The sequence below is a fragment of the Sceloporus undulatus genome, chromosome 6 (assembly GCF_019175285.1).
Source record: "Sceloporus undulatus isolate JIND9_A2432 ecotype Alabama chromosome 6, SceUnd_v1.1, whole genome shotgun sequence".
Taxonomy (NCBI): Eukaryota; Metazoa; Chordata; class Lepidosauria; order Squamata; family Phrynosomatidae; genus Sceloporus; species Sceloporus undulatus.
The window spans coordinates 166,320,571-166,329,393 of NC_056527.1; the positions used below are offsets into that span (position 1 = coordinate 166,320,571).

Sequence of the window (8,823 nt, forward strand, 5' to 3'; positions counted from 1 at the left end):
TCTATCTATCTACACTCAGATTTCTCAATATTATCAGATTTTTCAAGGTGGAAAGACCTATAAAATTTGGTATTAAAAACAAACAAAAATTCCTTCTTCACCCTTCTCCTTCAAGCCTACAGTATCTCTCTCTCTCTCTCTCTCTCTCTCTCTATCTATCTATCTATCTATCTATCATCTATCATCTGTCTGTCTAGCATCTGTCTATCATCTGATTTCTCAATATTATCAGATTTTTTCTAGGGGAAGAGGCCTCTAAAATTTGGTATTAAAAACAAACAAACAAAAATCCCTTCCTTACACTTCTCCCTGAAGCTTATCTATCTGTCTGCCCTGTCTATCATCTGTCTGTCTGTCTGTCTGTCTGTCTGTCTGTCTGTCTATCTATCTATCTATCTATCTATCTATCTATCTATCTATCCATCCATCCATCCATCCATCCATCCATCCATCCATCCATCCATCCACACACATACATATACGCATAAGACTTCCTTTTTGTTGTTGGAAAAAAGGCAATAGACCTCAGGGATTGCCATTAGATCGGATAGCAAAGCGTTATAGAGAGTGTTTTGCATAATTACATACCAAAGCCAGTATAGTCACCCTCACATTTTATGGGTCACAAGCCTTCAACAATTGACACATTATATTCCAAGAAGCCCTCAGTCCATTCAGAGAGAGAGAGAGAGAGAGAGAGAGAGAGAGAGAGAGAGAGAAAATGATGCTGCTTAATCTAGAACTCAAGGAGCCTCAGTCCACCATCACCACCATCACTGCCATCCCCCCCAAAAATAAAGGGATTGATGGGGGGAGAGGGAAAACCCCAGAAGAGATTACTGGCCAACTGACACCATGTTTACATATAGTTATAAAGTTCAGAGGGACTGGGGAGGGAAAGAGGAGAATAGGCGCAGGGGCGAAAACATGATTAAAATGCTCACAAGGCCTAATGGGTTCCCTCATCAAAAAGACATGGGGGGGGTTTCACCCCTCCTTTGGTCTCCCCAACACCCCACTCATTCATTCCCCCCCCCCATCCCCTTATTTTCCAGATCTGCCCCCCTCCTTTCTTCCCCTCCCTAGTAGCCAGTGAGTAATTAAGATATCCCTCTTTATGTAGACAGGTCCTCTAGTAACTGAATCACTCGCCTGGCCTTTCAGGCCCGGCTTTGCACAATTGCCACACTAGCTTTGGGCCCCATCAGCCCAAGTCCTGCTCCCTTACACATGCACACATGCACACACCTTTATACACTAGTGCAAAAACACACCGTCACTCCACTTTTTAAACAATAAGAAAGTAAAGGAAGAAAGAGGGAATGGGAAAAGAAGAGTCCTCTTGGAAAGAAAAGAATGAAAAACAGGTGGGCAGGAATGGTGTTTGTTGTTGTGGGCCTCCAAGTGCTTCCTGAGTTGTGCTTTTCTTGGCAAGATTGGTTCAGAGGAGGTTTGCCCTTGCCTTTCCCCGAGGCTGAGAGAGTGTGACCTGCCTCCCATTGGGTTTGATGGCTGAGTTGAAATTCGAACCCTGGTCTCCAGAGTAGTACTCAAAGCAGAAGGAATGACAGAAGGATATTTCAATGGTTTGGGATGTACTCAAACAAATGTTTCCTCTCCTAGCCTAGACTACACAATCCTATGGAATCCTGGGATTTCTAGTTCAGTACTGAAGAGCTGTGTGTGTCTGTGTGTTTGTGTGTTGTGTGCCTTCAGGTCTCTAAGGCAAGCCTCTCATGGGGTTTTCTTGGCAAGATTTGTTCTGAGGAGGTTTGCCGTTGCCATCCTCTGAGGCTGAGAGAGTGTGACTTGTGTGACACCACTAGACCATGCTGGCTTTGAACCAAATGACCTTTAGAGCCAAGGCTCTCTAGCAGAGAAATGTAAGCCCCTTGCCAAACTACAAACCCAGATACTTTAAGATGCTTGGTCTCTTAGTACTCATGTGGCCAGAAGGAAGAGAGGCCTGGCTGCATGGATATCCCTCATACCATAACTGAAAACAACACCTTGACAAAATGCAGGCCTGCGACTAACATTGCCATATTTTGGGGGGTATGATTTTTAAGACTTTTGCCTGATGAAGAAGCCAGTGGAGCTTCGAAAGCTTGCAAAAGGTATTTTGGGCATTTGGGGCATTTCCATAAAGATATCATTGTTATGGCACTTTGCAGTATGGCCAACCTGGCTGCAGGTCCAGGGTCCCACAAGATGGAGCCATGACAAAGTCCTGTCATCATGTTGTAACTATATATAACATGAGACTTAATGGATCAGGTCATTTTTATCAAAGTGCGGCATCAAATTCTTGAATTTGGGAGGTTTCTCTGTTATCTCTGTTGCAGGAGCTAATAGGTATCACCTTCCCACACTTGGGAGAAGGGCGAGGAATCCAACAAACCTGAAAACCCGGCCTTTCCATCAGTGAGTTTTCATCATGCACACCTTGACAGGCAAGACATGCGATGTCCCGCTTCAGTTTCACACCTGACAGGTGAGCATGAACAGAAGGAGAGGATGACCTGAACAAATGTTTGGTGGTCTGCTTGTCTTTGCCCTTAAAAACAACCCTGCGAGGAAGAGCCCAGCCGGTCCCCACTTCTCAAAAGAAACAGGTGAGAAAAATCAATCCTCAAGAAAGCTGGGATTTTTAAGGTCTCAACAAGACAGAAAGGTACAACTTTAAGAAAAACAACTTTATTTATTGATTTCAGTGCAGTTTATATAATAAACGGTTACCAAATATTTGCATTCTTACACCACTTGCATTTCAGTCCAACAGATCTGAAGACCTGGACCTTCCCTTTTCATCCTCCCTGGAATAGCTATCATATTTTAGGGTCCAATGCCTACAATGTGGAACATCTTGTTAATAGCGCTTCCAACTTCATGCAGTGTTATGGGATTTGTGGTTTTGCGAGGTATTTAGACTTCCCCGGCAGAGAGCTCTGGTGACCCATCAAACTAGAAATCCCAGTTTTCCATAACACTGAATCAAAGCAATTAAAGTGATGTCGAACTGCATTATTTCTGCAGTGAAGACACACTCCCAGTTACATGTAGCCACTGCAGCTATAAGGCCTAAAATCTATTGCTGCCCTCAACTAGGGTAGACCTATTGAAACCTTATGATTTACCCACATTTTGGCTAACCATCCAACTGTTAATCCAACAACTGAACTCTAGTTGTGAGGAGGCCAATGTCCTAGTGGTTTGAGCATTGGACTATGGCTCTGAAAACCCAAATGTCTAAGCCTGTAAGAGAGAAGAAGGAATCCTACTATTCAGATGCTATTGGATGGCAATTCCTATCAGCCTCCTCCAGTGGACTGCAACTCCCACACTAGGGCTATTGCCCATAACCTTTGGCCATGGCAGATCTCATAAACCCCAGTGGTCTGAGATTTGGGGGAGATGAGCCCCAAAGAATCACAGTTTTAACATTGTTGTTGGGGGAGCAAATCAAGTCATTATTTCTTCAGTGCAGATGCAGCCTTGGGTTCAAATTCCTGCTCAATGGGGGAAACACAACTTTGGCCCTGGCTTCGTCCAAGCTGCACTCTCTCAGCCTCAGAGGAAGGAAATGGAGACCCTATTTCCTATTCGTGACGCCAAGAAAACCCTAAGGTAGGGTCTCCATGATGGAGTTGGCTTAAAGGGCCAAAGCAACCACTTACTTAGAGGTCCAGGGACCCACTCTCTCAGCCTCAGAGGAAGGTAAGGGCAAACAAAACCCCATGATAGGGTCGCCATAAGTTGGAAACGACTTGAAGGCACACAACAGCAACAACAATTGAGTAGATCTCATTGTAGAGGACCTCTACTGTCCCAGTCTTTTGGAGGGACATGACAATGTCACCCCACCAGAAAGTAATCAGGGAGTAACGAGGAAAAGAAACACCCAGATCCGAACTCGTTACCTAGATGAAAGCCGAGTCTCTCTCTCTCTCTCTCTCTCCCTCTCTCTCTCTCTCTCTGCAGCCCTTTCGGAGAATTCCTTGGGAATCAATAAAACAACTTTAATGTTCTTTATAATCTAATTATCTCCTAAAACAGTCTCCGCGGAGGATCTGCTGCGAGGCTGCGGAGGGGAAACGTCTCCGGCTCCAAGAGAGAGGAGAAAGGCAGCATCCTCACTACGGTAATAATCCGGTTTGACACCGCTTTGAGTGCCAAGGCTCCAGGGGTTACGGAAAAACGACAATTCCCAGGCTTAAAATCATCGCGAGTAGCAAACGAAGCATTGCACCAGCTCTTTCCCCTTTATTTTATTCAGTGTGTGTGTGTGTAGAGAGAGTATATATATTTGTATATACATATTTAGTGTGTGTGTGTATATATATATATATATATATTTTTTATAATATATATATATATATGGATTGGCCTCCAAAAACAACCTCATGTTGTAGATCTTGTAGCACCTTTGAGACTGACTGAAAGAAAGAAGTTGGCAGCATGAGCTTTCCTAAATTTCAGACTACTGTACTTCCTCAGATGCATTAGTAGGAACGAAGTACAGTAGTAGGAAGCAGACGGGTAGCTCACGCTGCCAGCTTCTTTCTTTCAGTTAGTCTCAAAGGGGCTACAGGATCTCTCTACAAAATCTCTACAAACTATTTTGGAGACTAACGCGGCCATATCTTTGAATTCCAGACTTTGTTAGATTTGCCCATTTTGGCCATTCGTGTTCCCTCCGAAGGATTGACAAGTGGGTTGGCTCTGGCTTCTGATCCGATTTCTCTGCCCATCCTGGTCGTCTCTCTCCGGACGTCTGTCTCCTAAGTCCAAATAACAATTTATTCAACAATGTAGTAGTAATTATAAATGTGTGTGTGTGTGTGTGTGTGTGTGTGTGCTTGCAAGAATGACATAGATGTGAAGATATAGATATAGATACAGATATAGCTATAGATATGGATATGGGTATAGATATATTATATAGATAGTTAGAGAGCGAGAGAGAGAGACGGATACGGATATATTATCTAGATAGATAGAGATGGAGATAGAGATAGAGATACGGATACGGATATAGATCTATTATATAGATAGATAGAGATGATATAGATATAGATAGATATAGATATAGATACAGATATAGATATAGATATAGATAGATAGAGAGCCAGGGTGGAGTAGTGGTTCGAGCTTAGACTACGACTCTGGAAACAAGTCTTTGAATCCCAGCTGGCCATGTGAACCCACAGCAAACTACAGATCCCAGGGTTCCCTAGTACCGAGCCAGGGCAGTTAAACTCACTGGGAAACCTTGGGCAAGAAGCCACACTCTCTCAGCCTCAGAGGATGGCAATGGCAAAAAAAAAAAACCTCTGAAGAAACGTGCCAAGAAAACCCCAGGATAGGTTCACCTTAGGGTCTCCGTAAGTTTCCAAAAGTGTCTTGAAGACGCACAACAACAGCAATACATACATACATATATACATACATACATACACACACACACACACACACACACATATATATATGTATATATCTGAAACAGGTTGTGTGGCTGTGATGGACGGATGAAGCCCCCGAAGACGTGAATCGTTTTGCATCTCCTAAGGGAGGTCACTTCACTGTCCTCGCATGCATATATATTATATATATATTCCCAGGCTTAAAATCATCGCGATATATATAAACGATTCACATCTTGGGGGCTTTATCCGTCCATCACAGCCACACAACCTGTTCTAGATTAGCCAACATTTCAAAAACTGGGGCTGTCGAGGGTTTTTATTTGGGGGGGGGGGGTTAGGCTAGGAGAGAGATATCACTCATCTGCTTAAAAACAGTGCCACCTCCCTGGCCTCCCCCTCCCCTCCCTCCCTCTTCCCTCTCGAAGCTCTTTCAAAGCGTTTGGGTCCCTCTGCCACTCAGAGGACTCTCTTCTAATGGGGTTTGACAGCTTTTTCAAACAAGTCGGAGGATGGGGGGCTGAGGGGGGAGGAAGGGGGGAGGATGCGGAGGGAAAGAAGAAAGGAGGAGGCATCGATCGCCCACTTCCAGAAAGTTTCTTTTTCTCCCAGTCGTCCCTTCTTAAAGAGAGGAAGGGCAGGAAGAAAGCTTCTCCTAGAACAAATCCGGGACAGTTTGCAAAGGAAGAGTGGAGAGAAGCCCTCCATCCCCTAGAAATTGGGGAGAGTTCCTTGCAGGATGGACTTGGAGATCTAGTCTTGGCCAAAACATCTCTGTGGCTTCCTTGGGGAATCCAGGAGCAAAGAATAGGAAGATGGCCAGATATATCCCTCAGAGGCCTTCTATCCCTGCTTTCCTCTAAGGCTGAGAGAATGTAACTTGCCCAAGGTCTCCCAATGGATTTCTATGGCTGAGCTGGGATGTGAACCTCGGTTTCCCAGAGCACTCAAACCATTACACCAGGTTGGCTCTCATCTACACTTTTCATAGTGAAAAAGATCCACATATTTCGGAGCTCCCTCCTTGCTTTGTTCATTCCTGCTACTGGTCTTACTGCCTCGCACTTGAAAGCATTGCAGAATCACCTCTCTAAGAGTAGTTGGTTGATTCATCCCTGGCTGGTTGCTGCCACATCTCCATAATGGTGGACTCCATAAGTACATGCTACCTTGTGCAAAGAAGTCTTCCTCTTCGGTGGTCCCCAATCCCCTTGTCTTCTTCTTCTTTAGGACCTCAGAGATGTGATGGAGCCAGAGCTGACAGGGTCAAAACACCCCAATAATTTGGTGGCTGGGACTAAGTAGTCATTTTCCACCTCCCTGGTCCTCGCAATAACTATATATATATGTATATATAACTGTAACTTGCTATAACTTGGCTGGGGAGAAGGTTGTTGGATTAAACTGTCTATTAAATTATAGATATAGATGTAGAGTGGTCCCTATTCACTGGGAGGACATATTAATCAAAACCGCAGATAGTTAAAGCTTCCAATGTGGAGGAGCAACTGTAGATATAGATATAGATGTTGATTAAACTCCTAGCTTTCAGGAGTATTCAACAGAGGTTCATCTTGAATATGCAAGCAAAACCCATTAACGTTACAAAAGACCTGCTTTGGTTTGTTTATACAAACCAATGCACCAATTTGAATGGGAAATGGCCATAGGAAATGTCATCATGAACCCCTTCATGCTCCTAAGTTACTTTTGACAAGATGAGTACAGTCCTCTGACTTATGGTGCATCTACACTGTCGAAATAAGGCAGTTCGACACCCTATTAATTGTCATGGCTCCATCCTACAGAATCCTGGGATTTGTAGTTTCGTGAGACAGCCACCACTCCTTGGCAGCAGCAGCTCAAAACCTTGTCAAACTACAAATCCCAGGGTTCCATATCATGGCACTACAGCACTTAAAGTGGTGTCAAACTGCATCATTTGGACAGTATAGATACACCCCCAGTTTCCCCCTTCATATTTAATACTGGGTTTTGGATTCTCTCACTCATCCAAAGGGTTATCAGGGGTTTCTCTCCATCTGAACCTCCTTTTAATGGGAATGTTTGGGTTTCACGTTAATTTAAGAGCTGCCAAATTGGAGCCAGCATTAGAGCTCCCCAAAGGGACCACAGTTTGGGAAGACTCCATCCAAGTCTCCCATCAGATATCTCTCGAAGGCTGCCTTACATTAATCCATTCAAGACTTTTTTACACTTCGGTTGAAAAGCCCAGGTTTTCATCTTTCTTGGAGCTGTTTTGCTTGTAGTAGTACGTTATTAACATTTAAGAACTGAAACAGGAAGACGAATGCAACATAATCTGGACTCCATGCAGAATGGAGCAATAATCCAATTTGAGACCGCTTTAACTGCCCTGGCTCAGTGCTAGGGAATTCTGGGAAATGTAGTTTTAGTGAGGCATGTAGCTTTCTCTGCCAGAGAGCTCTGGCTGCCACAATAAACTACTATTCCAAGGATTCCCTAGGCAGTTAAAGCGGTCTCAAACTGGATTATTTCTGCAGTAGAGATGGAGGAAGAAACGGTTGTGTATCTCTCCAAACCAGAGATAAGATGCAGTGAGGTGTCTGGCACAGAAGAGAGATAGCAGTCCCATGGGATTTATTTCCATGGGATTTATTTCATTTCTTATTTTTAGTTCCCTGGCCCCATAAATCCTGCCCCCAAAGAGGCTTGGAAACCACCCCTAAAAAGTCCTAATGCTGTAGGCCTTCTAGGTTTGGACCTTGCTGAGAAAACGTGAAGAGGATCATTGCCATTGATTCATATGTTTTTGCACCTGTGCATGTGTTTATTTCCCCAGGATCTGCTGCTCCTCCAAAGGGCCAAGATCCTTCGGAAGAAGAACGCAAAGAGAGAGAGATACTCCTTCTCAGAGGAGACCAGGCCCTGAGAAAAGCAGCTGGAAGTTCAGAGAGATGCCTCCTGGGACCTCAGTGGCACCAAAGATAAACCTTTCCTCGACCAGCCAGGAATCACAAATATGACACACTACAGATTTGCAAACTGTGTTTTAATAAATAAGGCTTTTGCTCAAAGGCTGGTCAGAAGTCCAAACTTGTTCCAGAATTCCAAAATATTTACATACTCAATATACATACATACATACATTGTGCACCATGTCCCAAAGAAAGTATTATTATTATTATTATTTTATTATTATTATTTAAAGATTTAGTGTTCATCACGCTAGTTTATTATTAGTATTATTATTATTATTATTATTATTATTATTTAAAGAGTTAGTGTCCTCACAGCTATTGATTATTATTTTATTATTATTATTATATTATTATTATTATATTTAAAGATTTAGTGTTCATCACATTAAACATCTCTGGAGCTTTTTTTTTATTTATTTTAATTAATTTAATTTCTC

General features: G+C 43.2%; 1 long non-coding RNA gene across 3 annotated transcripts in view; it reads left to right on the forward strand.

Moving 5' to 3' along the window:
• Positions 1 to 8,549, forward strand: part of LOC121935551 — a 94,380-nt gene extending 85,831 nt beyond the window's left edge. For 2 of the 3 annotated variants that reach the window (XR_006104815.1, XR_006104814.1), the window contains 2 exons: positions 2,346 to 2,494; positions 8,248 to 8,549. This is a non-coding gene — a long non-coding RNA (uncharacterized LOC121935551). Of the gene's footprint in view, positions 1 to 2,345; positions 2,616 to 8,247 lie in introns of all 3 variants that reach the window. The other variant, XR_006104816.1, reaches the window with a different exon arrangement.
• Positions 8,550 to 8,823: the final 274 nt, after the last annotated feature.